General features: G+C 34.9%; 2 pseudogenes; both read right to left on the reverse strand.

Annotated features, from left to right (window-relative positions):
- The window catches only part of LOC141503338 (butyrophilin-like protein 8), a 30,780-nt pseudogene extending 16,669 nt beyond the window's left edge, over positions 1–14,111 (reverse strand).
- A 1,332-nt stretch (positions 14,112–15,443) lies between these two features.
- Positions 15,444–27,407, reverse strand: part of LOC141503416 (butyrophilin-like protein 8) — a 38,975-nt pseudogene continuing 27,011 nt past the window's right edge.

Genomic DNA, 27,407 nt, shown 5'->3' on the forward strand with positions numbered 1-27,407 from the left:
TCTTAGTGATAGCTTGTTGTAATCTCTTTGCTAAAATTTTATTTAAAATTCCTGCATCAAAATTCATTCATGAGATTGAGTTATAATTTTCTTTGTATTGGCTTTACCTGGTTTAGTTAACAGCACCATGTTGGTGTCACAAAGGAATTTAGCAGAACTGCTTCTTTGCCTATTTTTTCAATAGTTTATATAGAATTGGAATTAATTGTTCTGTAAATGTTTGCTAGAATTCATTTGGAAATTCAGCTAACTTCTTCAAATTCTTCTTCAGAAATTGGGTTGTTGGGTCATTGAGTCAAGATGGCAATGTGGAGCAGGAATTCCCAGAAGCTCTTTCCCCAAAAAACTATAAATGCCTTAAAATTATGACTCTCGCCAAATTCTAGAGGGGCAGAACCCACAGGAAAAAATCAGTGAAACAATTTTCCAGCCCTAGATAATTTGATAGATCCATGGGATAGGTCTATTCCACTAGGACCAGAAAGGACCTGTTTCACCAGGACGAGAAAGAGCTGCAAGCACAGACTGAGCCACAGTTGCAATGCACCAGACAAGCCAGCACCACCCTTCCAGGAATTGCCTATGGGACACTTGGGTCAAACAACAGAAAAGAAAAAAATCTGACCATAGAAATTTACTTTGGTCCCCACAGAGGATCAAAATATACATCCAGAAGATGACTGATAATTCATATGAACCTTATCATTTATAAGAGCAGTTAAAAGGAGAACTCCAAGGAGTTAAAAGAAGAATATATAGACAAGGCACAGGAGGAGCTGAAAATAATGGTATAATATAGTATAACATGGAGTCAATGGATGGAAAAAATGTAAAAGGGAAAGGGAAAGGATAGGTAGAATGAGCTAAGATATTTCAAGTAAAAGAGTCAAGAAAAAGATTTTGCAATGGAGAAGGAGAGAAGGTGGGGGGGAATGAGTGAGCCTTCATTCTCATCAGAAATGACTCAGAGCAGAAATAACATACACACTCAATAGGGTATGGAAATACATCTTTAGAAGAAAAAGGAGAGGAAAAGGATAGGAGAAGAGGGGCAAGGGGAGGTGAGGAGGGGTATGGGTAACAGAAGAGAGGGAAGAACATAGGTGAGGATAGTTAGATACAACACACTTTTGAGGAGGGACAGGGTGAAGGGAGAAAGAGAACAGAAAAATGGGAGTGGGGAAGAATAGAATGAAGGGAAATACAGTTAACAATAGCAACTATGAGGGAAAAATTGAAGTAACTTCTCAGATGGATTTATGATAAAGAATGCAACCATACCAGAGACAGTGCTGATGATATCTGACCATAGAATAAAGTACACTTTTTTTCTCTCACTTCATTTCTCTTGAGGTTTCTCTGTCTCTATGGGAAGAGGAGGGTTTATCTTTACTTTCACAAGATTATTGTAGCAACGTGAAAATAAATAGATAAATCATTAAAAATAAGAAATTAGGTTTTTTAAGTATTTCTTTTCCTCTATTGCTAATGTGGAAAATTTAATTTTTTGTAAATATTCCTTTATTTCACTTTGATTCTCAGATTTATTGGCATATAATAAATATATACAATTGGCATACAATAAAGCACAAGAGCTTATTTTGTTTTAATTTTTTTTTTAGTTTTTTGCCAGGCAATGGGGTTAAAGTGGCTTGCTCAAAGCCACAGAGCTAGGTAATCACTAAGTGTTTGAGTCAGATTTGAACTCAGATACTCCTGACTCCCAGTCCAGTTCTCTATCCACTGCGCCACCTAGCTGCCCCTGTTTTAATGTTTAATTAAGTTTTTTGGTGCCTCTTGTTCTTAAATCAGTTATTTCTGGATATTTATTTCCTAGCACTCTCTAGTTGTATGCTATTAAAAGCCTTCATTTGCAGTTTAGAAAAAGATAAGAAAGATAGACTCACCACCATATTTGAAAGCATATGTAATGTGCTAAGCCTCCATTTTCTTATCTCTTCTGGGATATATATATATATATATATATACCATATAATGTCTTACTTCCCTGAAGTGTTATTTTAATTTATGGGGGTGTAGAGGTGTTTAGGGAATGCTGCTCAGCCACTTTCAGTGATTATCTGACTCAGCTGTAACTTCAAGAAGTTGTAACACATATAGAAGTCACACTGTAAATCATTTAGGCAGATGAACTAAACTAGGTTAAGGACATTCTGAGGGGCCTCAGACCAGTTGGTGAGTTGTTGAAGAGGGCTGTTACTCCAAGCACATGAGGACTTCTCCTAGGGAATAGACAGAAGGGAACAATTTGTTTCAACTGCCATGGGCTACAGTAGGTGCTTTGGAACACTTTGAGCTTTGTTAGACTTTGTAGATGCCAAAGTCATCTACTGCATCCAGAGTCATTGAAAGCCATCTTGATTTTTGTATTGCCACTTGACTCTAATTACTCTGTAAGAGAGAGATCTATAACTTCTCTGACTCATTTAAATCCAAATAATGCATGTTATAAAAAGATTTTTATTTACATGATTTTAATTGGTGTGTATATTATTTTCCTGTTTATGCTTTCTTGGTTCTGTATCATTTTTACAAGTTTTCCCATAATTTTCTTAATTCCTCTTAGTTATCATTTAACAGCACAATATGAAAACACATTCATTAATCACAATTAATTTAATAATTTCTCAAATCATGGGCACTCATTTGATTTCAGCTTTGTCAAGTGGGTGAGGGCTGTCCCTTATTCTTCTGAAGGACACCTAAATTGTATTTAGTTCTTGCTTTCCTCTGCCTTCAAAGTTCTACCTTTAGCTTTTCTTGATCCTCATAAAGTCACTAGATAACTGTTTCTTTTGTTCTCTTCTTGTTCCAAATAGGACTGATTCTCAGTCAGATTCATAAGTTTACCATGATTCTTTCTTTTTTTTTTACTTGACTTGATGCAAAGTTTCAAACAATGTTTTTAAAATAATATAGCCTTTATTGATTATCTCAAAGCCTTTGATTAACTTCTATTGCAATTTTTTAATTAATTCCCTTGATATTCTTAACCTTTTGTTCCTCCATATGAATTTAGCTATTATTTTTTCTAATTCAAAAAAGTAACTTTTTGGAAGTTTGATATGGCACTAAAAAAGTAATTTAATTTAGGTAGACTTGTCATTTTTATATTAGCTTGGTTTAACTATGAACTAGTGACATTTGCCCAGTTATTTAGATCTGATTTTATTTGTGTGAAAAGTGTTTTATAATTGTTTTCATAAAATTTCTTAGTCTACTTTGGCAGGTAGACCCCCAAGTAGTTTATGTTACCTGAAGTTATTTTAAATGAGATTTTGTTTTCTATTTCTTGCTGATGTATCTTCTTAGTAATATTTAGAAATGCTGAGAATTTATGCGGATTTATTTTATATCCTGCAATTTATTTTATATCCTGCAATTAGCAATATCCTAAAATTGCTAATTGTTTCAGTAGTTTTTTAGATGATTTTCTAGGGTTCTCTATGTATATCATCCTATTATCTGCAAAGAGTTTTGCTCTTCATTACTGATTCTAATTCCTATAATTTCTTTTTCTTCTCTTATTGTTAAAAATAGCATTTTTTAAAGTTTTTGCAAGGCAATGGGGTTAAGTGGCTTGCCCAAGGCCACACAGCTAGGTAATTATTAAGTGTCTGAGGCCAGATTTGAACTCAGGTATGCCTGACTCTAAGACCAGTGCTCTATCCACTGCACTGCCTAGCCACCCCAATTTTTTTCTTTTTATGAGATTGAAAGATTTTATTTTTTAATTGATACATGTTATGAAAAATTTTTAACATTCATCCATATACATATGCAGATTTTTAAGTTACATAATTTCTTTCCACCCTCCCTTCCCACCCTCCTCCCCTCAGCAGGAAACAGTCAGGTGAATATTATACATTCACATTTGTGTTTAACATGTTTACAGATTAGTCCTTTTTGATATGAGGAATTAGGATTAAGGAAAAAGAGAGAAAACCATGAGATAGGATAGAAATATGTAAGAGAATTTTTTTCTTTTGAAATTGAAAGATTTTGTTTATTTTATATTTTTAATTAATATTTTATTTTTCCAGATACATGTTATGAAAGTTTTTCAACATTCTTATATATATATATATATATATATATATGCATATTTTAAGTTACATAATTTCCTTCCTCCTTCCCTTCCCATCTCCTTCCCCTTAGCAGTGAACTGACAGGTGAATATTATATATAAATTACATACACACACACATATTTGCTTTAAACATATTTACAGATTAGTCCTTTTCAGTATGAGAAATTAGGATTAAGGGTATGATCAGTTTTATTCTCTTTGGACATAGTTCCATACTGCTCACCAGAGTGATTGGATCAGTTCACAACTCTACCAACAATGCATAATAGTTACAAATTTCCCACAACCTCTTCAACATTAATCCTTTTGTAATCTTAGCCAATCTGATACGTGTGAGATGATACCTCATAATTGTTTTAATTTGAAATTTCTATTCAATAATGATTTTGAACATTTTGTCATATGATTATATTATAGCTTTAAATTCTTCATTGGGTAATGACTTGTAACGTTATGCATATGATGCAATTCTCTATATATTTTAGAAATAGGATCCTTATCAGAAGCCCTTGCTTCTGATTGTTTACCAGATTTCTGTTTTCCTTTAATTTTGGCAGCATTGATTTTATCAGTGCAAAAACTTTTTTATATTATAAAGTAAAATCATCCATTTTTCAATTTATATTGTACCCTATCTCTTGCTTGATCATAAATTTCTTCCCTTTCCATAGATCTGACAAGTAGAGTATTTCTGGGTCTATTAATTGATGTATGGTGTTGTCCTTCATTTCTAAATCCTGTATCCATTTTGACCTTATTTTGGCAGAGGGTGTGAGATATGGGTCTATGCCTAATTATTGCCATATTATTTTCCTATTTTTCTAACCATTTTTGTCAAATAGTGAAGTCTTAACCCAGAAGCTAATGTCTTTGGGGTTGTCAAGCAATAGATTACTGTAGTCTTTTTTTTCTACTGTTTCTTTTGAATCTATCCTAATACACTGATCCAATCAATATTCTTTTTCTTAACTGGTAGCAGAAAGTTTTGATGACTTGCCACTTCATAGTATAGTTTTAGATCTGGTAGAACTGGGGCATCTTGCTTCTCCTTTTATTGTCATAAGTTCCCTTTTTATTTAGGTTTTTTTCAAGGCAAATGGGGTTAAGTGGCTTGCCCAAGGCTACACAGCTAGGTAATTATTAAGTGTCTCAGACCAGATTTGAACCTAGGTACTCCTGACTCCAAGGCCGGTGCTTTATCCACTATGCCACCTAGCCGCCCTCATAAGTTCCCTTTCTATTCTTGACCTTTTGTTGCTCCATATTAATTTTGTTACTATTTTTCTAACTCAAAAAATAATTATTTAGTAGTTTTATTGGTATGGCATAGCATAAATTATTTAATTTGGGAGCAATTGTCATTCTTATTTTATTAGTTTAACCATGAGCAATTTACATTTCCCCAGTTGTTTAAATCTGACTTTATTTGGGTGAGAAGTACTTTGCAAATGTCTTCATATAGTATCTGGGTTTGCCTTATGAGGTAGATTCTCAAGAATTTATCTTCAGTTATATTATTTCATTCATTTATTTATTTGTCCATTCATTCATTCATTTGCCTTTTTATTTATTCATTCATTCATTCATTCATTCATTTATCTATCTATTCATTTATTTATTTGATTTTTTGCAAGGTAATGGGTTAAGTGACTTGCCCAAGGTCACACAGCTAGGTAATTAGTAAGTGTCTGAGACCAAATTTGTACTCAGGTCCTCCTCAATCCAGGGCCAGTGTTCTATCCACTACGCCATCTAGCTGCCCCATCTCCAATTATTTTAAATGGAATTTCTCTTTCTATCTCTTGCTCTTGGGCTTTGTTGTTCATATTTCAATATGCTAATGTATTATATGGGTTTATTTTATATCCTGCCACTTCGTTGAATTTGTTAATTGTTTCAAATAGTTTTTCAGATGATTTTCTGAGTTTCTCTATGTATGCTATCATATTAACTGCAAAGAATGAAAGCTTTGCTTCCTCATTGCCAATTCTGATTTCTTCAATTTCTTTTTCTTCTTGTATTACTAAAACTATTATTTCTAATACTATATTGAATAGTAATGGTGAAAATGGGCATTCTTGTTTCACCCAAGATGTTTTCAGAAATGGTCCTACTGTTTCCCCATTTCATATAATATTTGTTAATATTTTAGATCTGGTTATTATTTTAAGCATAACTCACTTATTCTAATACTTTCCAGTATTTTAATAGGAATAGATGTTGCATTTTATCAAAGAATTTTTCAGCATCTATTGAGATAATCATATGATTTCTGTTGCATTTGTTATTTGATATGTTTAATTATGTTGTGTTTTCATATTGAATTATTCCTGACTATTTGATATAAATACTACCTGATTGTGGTGTATTATTCTACTACTAACTTGCTGCAGTCTCATTGCTAAAATTTTATTTAATATTTTTGTATCAATGTTCATTAGGGAAGTTGGTTTATAATTTTCTTTGTTTTGAATCTTCCTGGTTTAGTTGTCAGCACCATATTGGTGTCTTAAAATGAATTTGGGAGAACTCTTGCTATTTTAAATAGTTTATGTAGAATAGGAATTAATTGTTCCTTAAATGTTTGGAATTAGAATTCACTTGTAAATTCCTGGATTTGGAGACTTTTACTTGAGTTGTTTATTGATCATTACCTCAATTTCTTTTTCACAAATGAGATGATTTAAGATTTTTATTTCCTCTTCTGTTAATCTGGGAACTTTATATTTTTGTATATCTTCACCCAATTCACTCAGATTTATTGGAATACCATTTGGCAAAATAGGTCCAAATTATCTTTTCATTTCCTCCTCATTAGTGTTTAGTTCCCCCTTTTCATTTTTGCTACTGTTAACTGGGTTATCTTCTCTTTTTTTGAGTCAGATTAACCAAAGTTTTATCTACTTTGTTGACTTTTCATAAAACCCAACTCTTAGTTTTTTATTTATTAGATCAATAGTTTTCTTGCTTCTGAATTATTACTTTACTTTCCTCTTCATTGGTAGCGAATTCACCTTTTTTTTCATTTTTGTCTAAAATTTTGCTTTCTTCTTTTTAAAATCAAATTAACCATCTATTAAGCTATTTTATTAGTTTTTAAATAAAACCAACTCTTAGTTTTCTTCTTTAGTTCAATAGTTTTTCTTATTTTCAATTTTATTTATTTCACCTTTAATTTTTCAGAATTTCCTGATTTCAACTCCTTAACTTTCTTGTTGTTTATTTTGTTAGAATTATTTACTTCTCAGAACAGGAGTGTCTAGTCCCCCATCAGTATAGTTTTGCTGTCCATGTCTTCTAGCAATTCATTTAACTTCTTTTCTAAAAATTTGGTCACTATACTATTTGGTGCATATATGTTTAGCATTAAAATGATTTTATTGTTTATGGTACCTTTTAGGAAAATGTAGTTACCCTCCTTTCTTTTAATGAAATCTATTTTTATAACTGCTTTGTCAGAAATTAGGATTTCTACCTCTGCTTTTTTTCACTTCAACTGAAGCATGATAGGTTCTACTCCAACCTTTTACCTTTACTCTGTGTATATCTCCCTGCTTCAAATGTGCTTTTTGTAAGTAGCTAATTGTAGGATTCTGGTTTTTAGTCCACTCTGCTATCTCTTTCCATTTTATGGGAGAGTTCATACCTTCATGTTCTCAAGTATAATTACTAATTCTTTATTGCCCACTATGCATCTGCCCTCCATTTGTTCTTTTCCCCTACTTATCCCTCCTCACCAGTGTTTTACTTCTGAGTATCTCCTCCCTAACTGTGTTTCTTCTCTTTTATGTACTTTCCATCCTTTTCCCCCCTTTTCCTTTTCTCCTTTTTCCTTACCTAACTTTTATCAGTCCCTCTTTTCTCTCCCTAATACTTGATAGGTAGTATGAGTTTCTAAACTCAGGTGAATGCGTGTGTTAATCCCTCTTTGAGACATGTCCAATGATAGTAATATTCAGGTGGTTCTCACCTCCTCTCTTCTTCTTCTCTCTTGCCATGGGTCCTTTGCCCCTCTTCATGTGGTGTAATTTAGCTCATTCTTCCTCCCTTTTCTTCCCATCTCTTTACAATACCTCCCTTTTTTAAGAAAAAAAAGTTTTTAAAAATCATTCCATCAAAATCATGTTCATACCATGAATGTCTATCCCTTCTGCATATATATATATATATATATATATATTATATATATATATATATACATATATTCCTTTTAATAGTTACAGTTCTCAAGGATTATGAAAATCTTCCTCCCAGGTAGGGAATGTAAACCAGTTAAATCTTATTGGATAGCAGTCTTTTTCTTTTCCGCTGTTCATCTTTTCATGTATCTCTTGAATCTCCATTTGAAGATCAAATTTTCTGTTCAGTTCTGGTCTTTTCATCAGAAAAAATTAAAAGCCACCTTTTTCATTTAATGTTCATCTTTTTCCCTGAAAGAGAAGGCTCAGTTTTGTTGGATGGTTGATTCTTGGCTGTAATCCAAGCTTCCTTGCTCTCCAGAACATCATATTCCAGGTCCTTCAATCCTGTAATGTTGATGCAGTCTCGTCCTGTGTAATCCTGACTTTGGCTTCATGGTATTTGAATTACTTCTTTCTGACCTCTTGAAGATTTTCTCCCTGATAATTCTGGAGTTTGATGACAATATGCCTTGGTGTTTTCATTTTGGAATCCCTTTCAGGACTTGATTCGATGGATTTTTCAATGACTATTTTGCACTCTGGTTCGGAAGAATGGGTCCATTCCCTTGTGTCTCCTGGATATGTTTTCCATTATGTTGTTTTAACAATGTTTCTTCTATTTTTACATTTATTTGGGATTTTTTTAGCAGATTCTTGGTGTCTCAAGAAGTCATTAGCTTCCATTATTTCCAGTCTATTTTTCAGGGAGATATTTTCTCCATTTGGCTTTTGCATCTCCTTTTTCATTTGATCAATTCTATTTTTAAAGAGGCTATCTTTTTGCCATTTGCTCAATTTTGTTTTTGAGGGAATTATTTTCTTTTTGCATTTGTCCAATTGTATTTTTAAAGGATTTGTTTCTGTCATTTTTTGTTTGTAAGATGTTAATTTTCTTTTCCATGTTATTAATCTTCTCTTGCATTTATTTTCCCAATTTTTCCATTTAATTTTTAAACTCCTTTCTGAACTCTTCTAAGAAGTCTTTATGAGCTATAAACAAATTCATATGGTCCTCTTAACTTCATATATAGCATTCTTTCTGTCCTAGTATCCTTCCTGAACTAGTATCCTCATCTCCAAGGTAACATTCAATAGAACCTACTTTGCCCTGGTCTTTTTTTCATTTTGTGATGTTAATTTTCCCTAGGGTCTTGTGTTTGGGGAGGGACTTGCTTGCAGACATTTGGTGCTGAGAACTCTAGAGGACTTGTTCACGAAGGTTAGGAAATCCAGGGAGTTACTCAGTGGACCAACAGTAAGGAATGCCAGAAATTTTCTCTGGACTGTCTGTATTGGGGATGTCTGCCTAGGCCTAGGGCTAAATCTGGGTTGTCCTTAGGCAACCCAGTGACTGGATCAGTCTGTCAAAACTAGAAATGCTGGAAGGTCTCTCTGGATAGTTAATGCTGGGGAAAGTATATGGATTGGGCCTTGGGGACAGGTGGTAACACTGGGGCTGTTTCTCTGTTTGTATTGGAGAACATCAGACCCTCCTATAGGAATGTCAGGAGCTCCTCTGGGAACAATGAGGGATAATAGTTTGGGCCATCCAGACAAATTATGCTGGTTGAATGGATGTTCTGGGCAGTCGTGCTGGAGCTCTCCTAGTTTGCTCTCCATGGACACCATGAAGTCTTCTGTTCCCACCACAGCGGTTCTCAGGTTAGTCGTCTGTCTCACTCTGCCACTCATGCAATGAGTCTCTGCTCTTTGCCCTGAGCATGCCCATGCTCCCTCTGTGACAGACCTTGTTAGAAGATGTTCTCCTCTAATTTTTGTGAATTCTGTCTTTCTCTAAAATCTATTAAGAGACTTAATTCTTGTCAGTTCAGAGGGAAACCCAGGAGATCTTAAAATAGTGCCTGTCTTCTCTCTGCCATCTTGGCTGGAAAGCTGTAAGATAAATTTCTAAACCCATTTGAACCATTGTGTTATTCCCCCTTTAAGCCAAATCCAATCAAAATAAGATTTAAGCAGTTCTCAACCACTACCTTCTTTCCCTCTGCTGCAATAGGTCCTGTGGACCTATTCATATTATGCAATTTGCCCCATTATGCCTCCCCCTTTATATCATTTCATTAAAATCTACTTAAGACCATACCTTCAGCCTAATTATACTCCCTCTGATAGAGTTAGGATTCTTGAGAATTTTGAGAATTTTCCTTCCAGGTAGGGAGAATATGAAGCTTTGGGTCTCCTGTTTGAAGATCAAATTTTCTGTTCCACTCCGGTCTTTTCTACAAGAAAGTTTAAAAGTCACCATTTTGTTATATAGCCATCTGTTTTTCATTTTGCTGTATAGTTGATTCTTGGTTGTAATCCAAGTTCCCTTTACCTCTGGAATATAATATTCCAGGCCGTTTAATCCTTTAATGTTGATGCAACCATGTTATGTTTAATCCTAACTGTGGCTTGTTCAATCCTAACTGTGGCTCCTTGGGATTTGAATTGCTATTTTCTGGTCACTTGAAAGATTTTCTCCTTGTTCTGATAATTCTGAAGTTTGGCTACAATATTCCTTGGTATGTTCATTTTGGGATCCCTTTCAGGAGGTGATTCACTAGATTCTTTTGATGACTATTTTGCCTTTGTTTTCAAGATATCAGTTCTGAATGATTTCCTGAAGAATGGAGGCCAGACTCTTTTTTTGATCATGGCTTTCAGATAGTTCAATTATTCTTAAATTATCTCTTCTGGATCTATTTTCCAAGTCAAATGTTTTTACCAATAAAGTATTTTACATTTTCCTCTACTTTTTTATTTTGACTAGCAGATTTTTGGTTTGTCATGAAGTCATTAGCTTCCATTACTCCTATTCCATTTCTCTTTTTTTGAGCATTTAAAAATCCTTGACTAATTTTACTTATATTTAAATCTAGGTCAGATTCAGTGTGGGTATATAACATAATATAATAAAATGCAATTTATTATAAAACACATGACTCCTTTCTCATATGATAATTAATATACATTTTCACAATTTTACAATGAAGAATTTGAGCTCCTAGAGGATAAGGACTGTATTTTGGCTTTTTTTTAATCTTTTTTTAATTTTTCTTTAATTTATTTACATATTACTCAAATATTCTTGTTTGAGTAAACATGATACCCCTCCCCCACAAAAATATAAAACCCATGAGAAATAAAATTAAAGAAAGAGAAAAAATGTGTTTCAGTCTATATTCTGATACCATCAGTTCTGTCTTGGGTGGATCACTTTCTTTATCATAAGTCCATCAGATTAGTTAGTTCCATATTTTCCCACAGTTGCTGTTGCTGATTGTAATTCCTTCCATCCATTCCTTCCCCACTACCATCTATTATATTGTCCCTCTCCTTTCACTCTGTCCCTTTTCAAAAATGTGCTGTGGGGAAGCCAAGTGGCACAGTGGACAGAGCACTGGGCCTGGGGTCAAGAGGCCCAAGATCACAGCCCACCACCAAGAACCAGCAACTGCCCAGCCCCGTGGTCCCGGATAGACCACTCAATCCCAGCACTTTACAAAAAGTAAAAAAGAAAATGTATTATATCTGACCATCCTCTCCTATGATCTATCCTCTTCTCTATCACCCTCATCTCCCCCATCCCCTTTCTCTTCTTTTGCTTCTGGCTGTCTTTACCCTATTGAGTTGTATGTTGTTTCCTCTCTCAGCCATTTCCAATGAGAATGAAGGCTCCTTCATTCCCCCTCACCTTCCCTCCTTCCATACCATTGAAAAAGCTACATGAAATATATTTTATATGAAATATCTTAGCCTCTCCTTTCTCTTACTTCCAGTACATTTCACTTTCACCCATTGACACCATTTTTACAATATATTATATCTTCAAATTCAGCTCTCTCTTGTGCCTCATCTATAAATGCTCCTTCTACCTGCTCTATTAAATGAGAAGGTTCACATGAGTATTATCAGTATCATCTTTCTATACAAGAATACCTTCAGTTCATCATCATTAAGTCCCTCATAATTAACCCTTCTCTTCCACTCTCTATGCTTCATCTGAGTTCTGCACTTGAAGGTCAGACTTTCTGTTCAGCTCTGGTTGTTTCAACAGGAACATTTGAAATTCCCCTGTTTCACTGAAAGTCCATCTTTTCACCTGGTAGAGGATGTTCAGTTTTGGTGGGTAGTTGATTTTTGGTTGCATTCCAAGCTCTTTTTTCTTCAGGAATATTATATTCCAAGCCCTATGAGCCCTTAATGTAGTTGCTGCTAAATCCTGTGTGGTCCTGACTGCAGCTCCATGATATTTGAATTGTGTCCTTCTGGCTCCCTGGATTATTTTCTGTTTGACTTTGGAGTTCTGGAACTTGACTATAATATTCCTGGGAGTTGTTTGGGTTTTTTTTTCAGATCTCTTTCCATGGGTGATAGGTGGATTTTCTCAATTTCTATTTGCCCCCTGCTTCTAGGATATCAGGGCAATTTTCCTGTTGAAATTCTTTAAAGATGAGGTCAGGGCTCTTTTCTTGATCATGACTTTCAGGTATTCCAATAATTTTTAAATTATCTTTCTTGAATATGTTTTCCCTATCAGTTGTTTTTTCAATGAGATATTTCATGGTTTCTTCTAATTCTTCATTCTTTTGGTGTTGAACTATTGTGTCTTGATTTCTGACAAAGTCATCAGCTTCCTTTAGCTTCATTCTACATCTGAAGAATTTGTTTTCCTCAGAGAGCATTCTTATCTCCTTTTCCATCTGGCCAATTCTGCTTTTTTAAAGCATTCTTCTCCTCAATAACTTTTTGAACCATTTTATCCATTTCACCTAAGTTGTTTGTAACATATTATTTACTTTAGAATTGTTTTGGATCTCCTTGACTAAGCTGTTGACTTCATTTTCATGTTTTTCCTGCATCTCTCTCATTTCTTTTCCCAATTTTTTTTCTGCTTTCTTTACATGATTTTCAAATTCTTTTTCGAGCTCTGTCATAGACTGAGCTCAACTTCTATATTTCTTGGAGTATTTAGAGACAGAAGTTTGGAGTTCTTCATCTTCAAATTGAGTATTTTGATCCTCCATGGGACCAAAATATTTGTCTATGGTCAGGTTGCATTTTTTTTCCTGTTTACTCATTTTCCCAGCCTGTGCCTGGGTTTGGGTTGCTTCCTGAGCTTTTGAGTTTTATTGGGACACTACCCCCACAAGGAACTAAGTGTGTGAGGCTCTGAATGCTTTCCTGGTCTGTTGAATGACTACAAGTGCTTCTCTCTGTCCCAGAGGCTGTGGAGGGAAGTCCCCTGCTCTAGTGGCCCAGAATGCAACCAGAGTCTCAATGTGGTCATAGCCCTAGAGTCCTCTTCTAGGGACAGAGGACAGATGACAGCAGTCTCCCTCCACTCCCTTACCTTCCTTTGACTGAGCACTCAGGGACCAGTTGCCTGAAGGCTCCTGCAGGATGACTCCAGGCCTGCTTCCATTTCCTGGATCTGGACTGAGCTGAGTGCCTACTGCGCTGAGTACCTGGGCTTTGCACTCACTGTGGCAGAGGTCTTCCTGCTGATCTTCCAAGTCGTTCTTGGTGCTACCTGGGGTGCAGAACAGGAAACTGCTTCTGCTTCCTGGAGCTGGCACTCCCAGGTGCCCTGGGGCTGTTGCCTGGAGGCTGAAGCTCCTTGCCTCTGGTGTGGTGCCTCTCCTCCAACCAGGTGGAATTGAGAGTTCCACTATTTTCCAGGTTACCTTGGGCTGGAGAATTGCCTCACTGGATCTTTCTGTGGGTTCTTTCTCTCAAAAATTTAGTTAGAGGCATAATTTTAAGGTTTTTGTAATATTTTGGAGAGAACACCTGAGAGACATTTCTCCTGCCGCCATCGTGGCTCTCCCCCCCCCCCATTCTATTTCTTCTTTTTTTAGGTTTTTACAAGGCAAATGTGGTTAAGTGGCTTGGCCAAAGCCACACACCTAGGTAAACATTAAGTGTCTGAGACCGGATTTGAACCCAGGTACTCCTGACTCCTAGCCGCCTACCCCCCATTCTATTTCTTAATGAAGTATTTAATTTTTTAGCTTTTGCATTTCTTTTTCTATTTGATCAATTTTATTTTTAAAAGAGATGTTATCTTTTTCTAATTGCCTAATTGTTTTGTAAGATTTGTTTGCTTCTGGGAGCAGCTGGGTGATACAGTGGATAGAGCACAGGCCCTGGAGTCAGGAGTACCTAAATTCAAATTCGGCCTCAGACACTTAATAATTACTTAGCTGTGTGGGCTTGGGCAAGCCACTTAACCCCATTGCCTTGCAAATGCTTAAAAAAAAGATTTGTTTTCTTCTGTCATTTTTTGATGCATGATTTTAATTTTCTCTTGCATTTCTTTGCCCAATTTTTCCAATTGATTTCTAAAATCCTTTCTGAGCTCTTTTAAGAAGTCCCAACTCCAAAGCCTCCACTCCCATAGCCCCATATCCCAGGTTAATCACTTGCTTCACCCTGCCACCTGTGTATTGGATTTCTGCTCTCTGCCCTGAGCACCTTCATGCCCTACCTCCTGCTCTCCTTCCACCCAAATGTGGCATATGCTGGAAGATGTTGCATTCTGATGTTTGCTGTGTTCTACCACTCTTAAATCCGTTAAGAGGCTTGATTAATGTAAGTTCTGAGGGAAACTCAGGAGAACATAACAAATCCTGTTTTCCCCTGCCATATTGACTAGAAGTCTTCAGGCAACATTTAATAAATAGAAGCAAAAGCAAAATGCAAAATGAGAAAAGCTTGCATTTTAATTTTTTATTAACATTTCTGGGTCTTTTCAGAATTTTAGAAAACAATACAGTTGAAAGGTAGTAACGCTTCACCCTGAGTAGATCAGAAGAATTTTCCACTTTATAATTTTCTTTGTATGATCTGTTGTGTGGTCTAAACTGTCAGTTAGATTACCCTAAACTCTCCCCCGTTAAGTACTTGCCATCCACAACAAATCAACTATGATTCACTGGATAAATTTATCCATCTTCTAGAAATTTCTCTGGAGAATCTCAGGAGGCTTAAACATTACTCTCTTTGAGTACCTTACCCTAAGTAGTGTTGTTCCTCTGATGAAGGGTAGGGAAAGAAGTGTTTAAAACATAGAAAAGAAAGGATATTGTCTGGAATAACTGCTGAAGTTTGTAAGAGCTGTGTTTATCTTTTCTAAGATCAAATAGTAGTTAAGCAAGACCAAGGTCCTGTGACTCAAAACCTAATTCTTTTTCTGCTATTTTACTTTCAAAAAGTGCTTGGATCCCTGCAGCCAAGAAAGGAGCTCTTGGAAAAGAGCTCTGAAAAAAATTCAAGAAAATATGGATTAAAGTCTCTTATATTCAAAATAGATTTCAGAAATAAGGTATCAAGTTGTCTGTGGGCTATCATTATTGCTGACCTGATTTCGAAAGACACAGGTAATACAGGAGAAACTGACATGGAATGCTCCTGATTGCCACTGGTAGGAGGACAGAAATTGGTTAAAAGGTTTTCTCATGAAAACATATGCCCAAATTTCCTTTAGCTCTTGGTGACTGCCTTTCCCTTCCCTAAAATTAAAACTTTGGAAAGTAATATACAATAATTAAAATTTGGAGGACTCCTCTACAAGTGATTTCTGCATGAAGAAAATGTGAAAAGTAGAATATAAAGAAAAGAGAGACCAATATCAACCTCTTGAGGTAAGAGAGACCTGATTCAAACCAGAGACCAGTGCATAGGTAACTCAGGGGTATTTAACTTTTGATTGTCTGATGAATCATTTGAATCCCTTCTCAGATTACTTTTTTTTGAAATACATTAAATAACATGCATAATATTTCAATAGAAATTAATTTATATTGAGATAGGCATTAACACATATTGTGAAAGTAGAATAAAATAAGAAAGATGAAAAAGTGTGAGGGGAAAAAACCTTGATAAATAAAACAAATTTAAAAAATTTAAAATAGTAAGTTTTTGTCCACATTCAGACTCCATAGTTCCTTCTCTAAATGTGGGTGGCATTTTCCTTCCATCATATGGAAATTTTTTGATTATTGAACTCCTGAGGACAAATCCATCAAAGTGGATCACCAATCCATGTTGTTAATATGTACAATGTTACTCTAGTTCTATTCACTTGGCATCAGTTCATGCAAGTCTTTCCAGGATTTTCTGAAGTCCTGTCCTTCATGATTTCTTTCTTTTTTAAAAAATATTTTTTCTTTTTCCAATTACCTGCAAAGATATTTTCAACATTCTTCCATTTGGGGGCAGCTAGGTGGCACAGTGGATAGAGCACTGGCCTTGGAGTCAGGAGTACCTGAGTTCAAATCTAGTCTCAGACACTTAATAATTACCTAGCTGTGTGGCCTTGGGCAAACCACTTAACCCCATTGCCTTGAAAAAACATCTTAAAAAAAAGGAAAAAAGAAAAAAACATTCTTTCATTTGCAGTTTTATAAGTGCCATGTTTTTCTATCACCCTCCCTTTCCTTCCCCTTTCCCATGGCAGTGAGCAATGCAATTCTCATGCACTGAGCAATTTGGTAAAAGTTGTACATGTACACTCATGTTTAATATATTTCCATATTACTCGTGTTGTGAAATAGGAATTAGAACTAAGGAGGAAAAAATGACAATCTTAATCCCCTATACAATTATGATTATTAACTGTATACTTTCCTCCATGATATCCTCCCATGTTTTTACTTTTCTTTATCCTTTCCCTTTATCCCTCCTCATCAATGTTTTGCTCTTTATTGCTGCCTCTTGAACAACCCTTCTATCATCCTTTTTCCTTTTCTTCTTCCTTTCCCCTTTTCTTTTTCCTTATCACTTTAACTTTACCCTTGCCTTTACTTTTACTTTTGTCCTCTCTTTTACCAGTCCCTTCTTCTCTTTTCTTTCCCCTTCCCCCCTGCTCACACTTTCATGTAGAGTAGGATAAATTTTTAACCCAAATAGGCATACATGTTTTTTTTTCTTTGTACCAAATCTGTTAAGAGTGCTCCTAAGTACACCTTCCCTTCTTTCTCTCTATTTTAATAGGTATTTGTACTTCTTCATGTGGTATTATTTAACCAGTAATGCCTTCCCTTCTCTTATTATAATACTTCTTTTCATGTCTTGATTATTTTAAACCTGTCTTCTGCCCACAATTCCTTTCAATACATATCCCTTTTATCTGACCTAAAGTGCAGTTCTAAAGGATTGATTTTTTGATTGACTGATTGATTTATAAGCAACATTCCCTCATAGTAACTTCATACCTATAGCCTCTGTCCAAGGATACTCCTCTCATTCTCTCACAAGAAATATAATTCTTTGTGCACCCAAGGCAGGAATCTCCAGAAGCTCTTTCCCAGAAAACTCCAAGTACCATAAAATTATGATTCTAACCAAATCCTCAAGTGGCAGAACCCACAGAAAGACTCAGTCCAGGTCCCAATATGTTGGAACAAACAAGCTTCAGCCTTCCAGAAATAGCCTGGGGGGTGCATTTGGGTCCCTTTAGCATCTGGATCTGTGACAGTGGGAGTGGTTTCCACACCTCTCAGCCCAAGGATCACCAAGGATAACTTGGAAGGTCAGCAGGAAAACTCTGTCTCACCATAGAGCCCAGGTCAGCACAAGTCTTAGGGCAACCTGCCCTGGGAACCTGTGAAGCCACCAACCAGTTGCTTCCAGAGCACTCAGAACAGACAGAAGCAGATAGGGAAAGACTGCAGAGGTCTGTCTGCTATATCTGGAGCAGGACACTCGATTTGCATAAACTCAGATCCAGGGCCAAGTCTGGTCCCCTGTACTGCTATAGAGGAGTCAGAATCCTCCTCACAGCTCCAGGGAAGAGGGAAGTGCTTATGGTCATCCACAGAACAGAGCAGTCAGAGTACTTGGAGAGACCTTGGAGGAACTAGGGTCCCTGAGGGGACAGTGTCCCATAAATCTCCAAAAGCATTAGAAATATGATAGAGTCAGTTCATAAGCTGGAGACATGAGCAAGCACAGGGTAAAAAAGTAATCTGACCATAGAAAATTACTTTGATCCCATGAAAGATCAAAATATACACTCAGAAGATGAAAAAGTCAAAGTTTCTGAAAGCAAACCCTCCAAAAAAAAATAGAAATTGGTCACAGGCTTTGGAAGAGCTCAAAAAAGAATTTTGAAATCAAGTAAGGGAGGTAGAGGAAAAATTGAAGAGGAAATGAGAACAATGCAGGAAAATCATGATAACCAAGTCAGCAACTTGGTCAAGGAGATACCAAAAATAAAAAAGCAATTTAAAAACTAGTTTAAGTCAAATGGAAAAAGCAGTCCAAAAGGTCAATGAGGGGAAGAATGCCTTAAAAGGCAGGTTTGACCAGATAGAAAAGGAAATAAGAAAGTTCCCTGAAGAAAAGATAGACTGGAGCTTCAAATGTAGAATGGAGCTAAGGGAAATCAAGAAACAATTAAACAAAACCAAAAGAATGATAGACTTGAAGACAATGTGAAATATCTCATTAGGAAAAACAACTGATCTGGATAACAGATACAGGAGTAATAGTTTAAAAATTGTTGGGCTCTTAAGGATATGATTTCTCTTTCATCACACTCAGTTTGGATCAATGTACAACATGGAAACAAAGTAAAGACTGACAGATTGCTTTCTGTGGGGGAAGGGAGAAGTAAGATTGGGGGGGAAATTGCAAAACTCAAATAATATCTTTAATAAAAAAATTATTGGGCTCCCTGAAAGTCATGACCAGGCAAAGAGCCTAGATTTCAATTTTCAAGAAATAATCCAGCAACATTGCCCTGATATCCTAAAAGCAGAGGGTAAAATTGAAATTAATAGAATCCATTGATCACTTTTGAAAGAGATCTCAAAATAAAAAATCCCAGGAATATTATAGCCAAATTCCTGAGCTCCCAAGTCAGAGAAAATATTACATGCAGCCAGAAAGGAACAATTCAATTACTGTGGCACTACAGTCAGGATTACACAGGATTTAGCAGTGTTGACTTTAAAAACTCATAGGGCTTGGAATATGTTATTCCTGAAGGCAAAAGAACTTGGACTACAACTGAGAAACAATTACCCAGCAAAACTGAACATCCTTTGTTAGGGGAAAAGATGAACATTCAATGAAAAAGGGAACTTTCAAACTTTCCTATTGAAACAACCAAAATTGAACAGAAAAATTGAATTCCAGGTGAAGCCTAGAGAGGGTAGATAAGAATGGCAAATTATGAGGGTTTTATTGATGCTGTACTATGTGCATTTCTGCATGGGAAGAAGATACTGATAACTCATGCAAACCTTCTCATTTATTAGAGTAGTTGGAAGGCACATATATAGACAAGGGACAGGAGGGAGCTGAATATAAAGGTATAATTATTATAAAGAGTGAGTAATGGTGAAAAAGGAATGTACTGGCAGAAAGGGAAAGGATAGGTAGAATGGACTAAGATATTTCTTATAAAAGAGTCAAGAAAAAGTTTTTGCAATGGAGTGGAAGGGGGGGAAAGTTAAGGGGAATGAGTGAACCTTCATTCTCACAAACTCAATGGGGCATAGAAATCTATCTTACTTGAGACAAAAAAGGAGAGAAAAGGATTTGGAGAAAAGGGATGGAGGAAGGGAGGGAGTGTAGGTGATAGAAGAGAGGAAAAAAGATCATGGGAGAGTGTAATCAGATACAAAACACTTTTAAAAAACACATTATTTATTCATTTATTTATTTTTGAATTTTACAATTTTACCCCAATGTTGCTTCCTTCACCCCCCACCACAGAAAGCAGTCAGGTAGTCTTAACATTCCTTCCATTCTACACAGTGATCAAAATTGAATGTGTTGAGGAAAAAAAATGAAATATAAGAGCAAGATTACATAATAAGATAGCATTTTTAAAAAAAAATTAAAAGGTAATGGTCTTCGGTCTTTGTTCAGACTCTGGATACAGATGGTATTCTCCACTGCAGATAACACAACATTGTCCCTGATTGTTGCACTGATGAAATGAGCAAGTCCATAAAGATTGATCATCACCCCCTCATTGCTGTTATGGTGTACAATGTTCTTCTGGTTCTGCTCATCTCACTCACCATCAGTTCATGCAAATCATTCCAGGCTTCTCTGAATTCCCATTCCTCCTGGTTTCTAATAGAATAATAGTGTACCATAACACACATAAGCCACAATTTGTTTAGCTATTCCCCAATTAATGGACATTCACTCAATTTCTAATTCTTTACCACCACAAACAGCTGCTATGAATATTTTTTGTACGTGATGTTTTTACTATTTTTCATGATCTCTTCAGGTTATAGACCAATAGTGGTATTGCCAAAGTGTATGCATATTTTTGGTGGCCTTTGGATGTAATTGCATAATGCTTTCCTGAAAGTTTAGATGAGTTCACAGCTCTACCAACAATGTACTAGTGTCTCAGATTTCCAACATCCCTTCCAACATTGATTATTTTCCTTTTTGGTCATTCTGGCCAGTCTGAGAGGTATGAGGTGGTACCTCAGAGATGCTTTAATTTTCATTTCTCTAATCAGTAAAGGTTTAGAGCAATTTTTTTAGGTTTTTTTGCAAGACAAATGGGGATAAGTGGCTTGCCCAAGGCCACACAGTTAGGTAATTATTAAGTGTCTGAGGTTGGATTTGAACTCAGGTACTCCTGACTCCAGGGCCAGTGCTCTATCCACTGCACCACCTAGCTGCCCCTAGAGCAATATTTCATATGACTATGGATCACTTTGATTACCTCACTTGTAAATTGCCTCCGTATATCCTTTGATCATTTGTCAATTGTGGAATGGCTTGTTTTTTTTTAATAAGTTTAACTCAGTTCTTGATATATATTTTAGAAATGAGTCCTTTGTCAAAAATAATAGTTGTAAAAATTGTTTCCAAATTTACTATGTTTCTTTTTATCTTGGTTACAGTAGTTTTGTCTGTGTAAAACTTTTTAATTTAATGTAATCAAAATTATCTAGTTTGCTTTTAATGATGTTCTCCATCTCTTCCTTGGTCATAAGCTGCTTCCCTTTCCATAGAACTGACAGGTAAACTATTCCTTGATCTCCTAATTTGCTTGTAATATTTTCTTTTATATCTAGATCATGTACCCATTTTGATCTTATTTTGGTATAGGGTGTGAGATGTTGATCTAATCCAAGTTTCTGCCATACTAACTTCCAATTTTCCCAATAGTTTTTATTCCAAAAGCTGGACTCCTTGGGTTTCTCAAAGCACAGATTATTATAATTTCCTGCTATCTCTTTTGCACCTAGTTTATTGCACTAATCCACTATTCTATTTCTTAGCCAATATCAGACAGTTTTGATGACTGATAATTTATTATTTAATTTTAGATCTGGCAAACCACCTTCTTTTGCACTTTTTTTCATTAAATCCCTAGAAATTCTTGACTTTTTATTTCTCCATATGTGTTTACTTACAATTTTTTCTAGCTCATTAAAGTAATTTTTTTGGAATTTTGATTGATAGTGCACTAAATATATAGTTTAATTTAGGTAGAATTGTCATTTTCATTATATTAGCTCAGCCTAACCATGAGTAGTTGATATTTGCTCAGTTATTTAAATCTGATTTTATTTGTATGAGAGATGTTTTGTAGTTGTTTTCATAGTTTTTCTGTGTCTAGCTTGGCAGGTGGACTCCCAAGTATTTTATACTACCCAAGTTGAATGGGATTTCACTTTACAGCTCTTTGTAGGAAGAATGTTAAGAAAATTCTTGAGAACAGAAGATTTTTCTGTGTCTTCACGTGTTTTATTTGGCATCTTGAATAAATTAATATGACTATGTTCTAAGAAAAGATGAGAAGTCTTCTATCATCAGATTGTTAGCATGGCATAGCTTTGACTGTGAGAGCTAATATATTGTAAATAATTTTCTATGTGCCTGTTTTATTATTGATACATTTGTCAACAAATCATATATTCAGCAATTTTAAGACAAATTCAATCCTGGTAAGAAAAGAAATATAAACAACTGCTTATGTAGAAAGATGTTTCTCCATATTGTTAAATAATCTCTACTACTCTGAGTTGAAAAAGGTTGCTGAGTAGCTAAATAATTAGAAAATATACAAATATTCTCTTGATTTATCCTATAACTCCTGATGACAATCACATTAATAAAAAATTCCATCCCTTAATCCAGCACAGTTTCCTTCCATTATCCTCTTTCAATTCATTTTAAGCCTTTGATTTCACCTACAGCCTTGGTTTCATATCACATTCATTGTACATGGCAATGATGGTTTAGGCAATTCCTCCCCAAACTACTGTTTTTTTCAGAGCCAATGATAAGGAAGGAGGAAGTTACAGGAGAGAAAGAGAAAGAGAAAGGAGTAGGAAGAGAAGGAATCCAAGACTATGAATAAAAAAATAAACCTAGTTTCAGTTACTTGAATTTTTCATGGCTTCAATCCATTCTGAAAGAAGAGAATTAAATGTTATTTCTGGGACTAAGGGCAAGCAAGGATGAGTAAGGAATTGGGCTTGGAGACTAGAGGAGAGAAGGACATAATAAGTGGAGGAAGAAAAGGAGAATTTGACGTAAGAGGGAAGATGTTTTCTTACCTGCTCTTTCATTTTTTTTCTTTAAATCAAAAAATAATGAATTAAAGATGAGAAAACACTGAGAAATCAAACATCTCTAAAATACAATCTCGTACAAAACAATAAAATAAAACTTATCCAACATTTTCTTAATTTTCTCTAAAGATAAAGAGAAACACAACTATATGTGAAACATACATACTTAGAGCAAGATTAAAAGAAGATGAGAATGTTTTAAGGCAAGAAGTAAAACCATTTCTGAAAGGAATCTACTTCAGAAGATATTTCCCAAGGGTGATTGTGATCCAAAGAGAAAAAAAATGAATAAAAGAAATGCATTTCAAAAAGTGAAAAGTCACAAAGAGTTTTGTAGTAAACTCTCCTCTTCTTTCCTATTACCTTTATTATACTAGGTAAAAATGAGACAACCAAATACAGCCAAGACAAGAAACATTACCCTATGAAAAGCTCAGCTCTAAGAGGAGTTCTGGAAAAACTGATCTGTAAGATGCAACATAATCAAGGACAAATCAAAACCAATTTCAATACTTTGTTCTGAGAAAATTATTGATAAGAATGATGATCAAGATAATGATGGTAACAATAAAATTGCTAATATGCTGAATATCTAGCCCAGATTGTGTGAAGACAGCCCAGAGGCAACCCCAGGTCTGGGAAGTGAACCCTGCAACCTCTAACATAGACAATCCAAAGAAATCTTCTGGTTCTTTACTGGAAGGTCCACTGAGTAACCCCTGAGATTTCCTAACTCCAATGAGCAAGGTCTCTAGGGATCATAATACCAAAAGCCTGTGAACCAGTCTCTTCCCCACACAAAAATAACTAATATCCCAAAATGAAAAAAAAAATCAGCTCAAAGCAGGATCTATTGAATGTTACCTTGGAGATAAGGATACTAGCTCAGAAAAGGAAGGAAAATTTATGTCACACTGTAGAAGAGAATATGAATTGGTTTCTAGTCTAGAGAGATGTGTTAGAAGAGATCAGAAAGGAGTTTAAAAATCAAATGGAAAAATAGGGAAAAAAATGCAAGAGAAAATTAACATCTTTCAGCAATATATATGCTCCAAGAGATACAATATTCAAATTCTTAGAGGAGAAGTCAAATGAGTTACAGTAAAGCACAGTTAGCAAAATTCTACTGGAGGGGATCTCAACCTCCCTCTCTCAAAAATGAATAAATCTAACCATAAAATAAACAAGAAGGAAATTAAGGAGGTGAATAGAATATTAGAAATCTTGAATATAATAGATCTCTGGAGAAAACTGAATGGGTATAGAAAGGAATATACTTTTTTCCTATGGAACATGGCACCTACACAAAAATTGATCACGTATTAAGGCATGAAACACTCATAAATTACATACAGAAAGAAATATTGAATACATCGTTTTCAGACCATAATGCAATTAACATTCCATGAAATGAAGGGCTATGAAGAAATTTTACTTAAAGTATTAAAGAACAAATAATCTGATTTTAAAGAATGAGTAGATCAAACAACAAATCATAAAATTAATGATTTTATCCAAGACAATGACAATAACAAGATAATATACAAAAACTTATGATATGCAGCCAAAGCATTATTAGGAGATATATTATATCTCTAAATGCTTACATATATACAACATTGAAAAAGGAAAGCAATGAACTGAACATGCAACTAAAAATATTAGAGAAAGAAAAAGTTAGAATCTTCAAATAAATATAAAATTAGAAATTATGAAAATTAAAGATGAAATTAATAAAATTGAAAACAAGAAAACTATTGAACTAATAAATAAAACCAAGAGTTGATTTTTTGAAAAAATACATTAGATAAACCTTTGGTTAATTTGATTTTAAAAAAGAAAGAAAACAAAATTACTAGTACCAAAAATGAAAAAGGTGAATTCACTATCAGTGAAGAGTATATTTTTTCTTTTTCTTTTTTTTCTTTTTTTAATTTTTTTAAGAAGATATTAAAGTAATAAATCAGAACTATTCTGCCCAAATGTATGCCAATAAGTTTGAAACTAAGTGAAAAGGATGAATATTTACAAAAATATCAATTGCCAAGGTTAAAAGAAAAGGAAATTGAATACATAAATAACCCTATCTCAGAAAAAGAATTTCAACAAGCCATCAATGAATTCCCTAAGAAAAAATCTCCAGGGCCAGATGGATTCACAAGTGAGTTCTGTCAAACATTTAAGAAACAATTGGTTCCAATTCTATATAAAATATTAGAAAAAATAAGTTAAGAAGGAACTCTGTCTAATTCCTTCTATGACACCAATATGGTGCTGATACCTAAACCAGTGAAAACATAGAAAGAAAATTATAGACCAATTTTCCTAATGAAAATGTATGCAAATTTTTTAACTGAATCTTTTTTAATTTTTTTTGTTTTTTTAATTTTTTTATTCTCATTTTGTATAAATTTTTTTACATTAATAAAATATTCTTGTTTAAGAGTAAATGAAATACCCCTTCCCCCCATAAATATAGACTTGCTTGAGCAATAAAGGGGAGAGAAAAAATAAAATTAAAAAATAATAGTAATAATTGTAGGTATGGCCAGGTGGTGCAATGGACAAAGAACCAGCCCAGGAGCCACAAGCACCTGAGCCCACATCCAGCCCTGTAGACCCAACAATCACCCAGCCATGTGACATGTAAGCCACCCGATCCCCACTGCCCTGCAAAAACCAAAAGGAAGAAAAAAAAAAGACCCAAAATAAAATAAAATAGTAATGATAGTAGGGGTGGCTGGGTGGTGGACAGACCATTGGCCCTTGAGCCAGGAGCACCCAGGTCCAAATCCGGCCTTAGGCAACTAACGATCACCCTGCTATGTGTCTCCAAGCAGGCCACCCAGCCCCATTTGCCCTGCACCCCCCCCCCAAATAATAATAATAATAAAAAATGTGCTTCAGTCTTTGTTCCAACACCAACAACTCTGTCATGGGTGGATCACATTCTTTATGGTAAGTCCATCACAAAAGTTACTTCCATATTTTTCCAGCGTTGCCATTGCTGATCACAACTCCCTCCTTTCTTATTTCTCCACTACCATGTACTATATTTTCTCTGTCCTTTTTCACTCTAACTCTGCTGTAGGGTAGCTGAGTGGCACAGCAGACAGATCCCTGGTCCTGGGGCCAAGAGGCTCTGAGCCCCCATACCACCCCTTAGGCCTAGCATCCACCTGGCCCTATGGTCCTGGACAGGTCTGCAAAATTGTAAAATAAAATATTAGCAATGCAATTACAGCAAGTTAGGATAATGCACTATGATCAAAGCAGAATTTATACCAGGAATGCAGAGTTGGTTCAATTTCAACATAATTGACCATATCAATAACAAACCTAACAGAAATCATACAGTTATCTCAAAATATGCTGAACAAGTTTTTGACAAAATACAGCACCCATTCCTACTAAAAATACTAGAAAGCATAGGAATAGATGAATTCTTCCTTAAAATGATAAACAGTATCTATCTGAAATCATCAACAATCTTTATATGTCATGGAGATAAGCTAGAAGACATCTCAATAAGATCAGGGGGGAAATAAGGATGCCCAGTATCACCACTATTATTCAATTTGTAAGTGAAATGTTAGCTTTAGCATTAAGAGAAGAAAAAGAAATTGAAGGAATTATAATTGGTAATGAAGAGATAAAACTCTTACTCTTTGCAGATGATATGATGGTATAACTAGAGAACCCTAGAAAATCATTTAAAAATATTGGAAACAATTAGCAACTTTAACAAAGTCACAGGATATAACACAAACCCACATAAATCCTCAACATTTCTATATATTACTAACAAGATATAGCAGCAAGAAATAGAAAGAGAAATCCCATTTAAAATAATTTCATGCAACACAAAATACTTAGGAGTGTACCTGCCAAGGCAGACTCAGAAACTCTTTGAAAACAACTTTAAAACACTTTTCAAACAAAATCAGATCTAAATAACTGGACAAATATCCATTGCTCATGGGAAAGCTGAGCTAATATAATAAAAATCATAATTCTACTTAAATTAAAATACTTATTTAATGCCATACCAATCAAACTTCCAAAGAATTACTTAAGTAATTTTAGAACTAGGAAAAATGGTAACTAAATGCATCTGGAAGAACAAAATGTCAAGAATATTAAGGGAATTAATGAAAAAATTGCAACAGAAGGCAGCCTAGCCAAACCAGTTCTAAAAATTATATTATAAAGCATCATTCATCAAAACTGTCTGGTATTGGCTAAGAAATAGAGTGGTGGATCTATGTAAAAGAGGCAGATTAGGTGAAGAAACGATACCAGCAAATGGCTATAGTTATTTAATGTTTGATAAACCTAAAGATTCTAGCTTTTGGTGTTAAAAACTCACTCTAATAAAAACTGCTGAGAAAACCCAGAAAAGAGTATGATAGAAGCTAGGAATAGTCAAACATCTCACATCCTACACCATTATAAGGTCAAAATGGGGGCAAGATTTAGACATAAAAGATAATATTATAAGCCAATTAGGAGAACAAAGAATGGTTTACCTGTCAGATCTATGGAAGG

The sequence above is a fragment of the Macrotis lagotis genome, chromosome 1 (assembly GCF_037893015.1).
Source record: "Macrotis lagotis isolate mMagLag1 chromosome 1, bilby.v1.9.chrom.fasta, whole genome shotgun sequence".
In the NCBI taxonomy this organism is placed as follows: domain Eukaryota; kingdom Metazoa; phylum Chordata; class Mammalia; order Peramelemorphia; family Peramelidae; genus Macrotis; species Macrotis lagotis.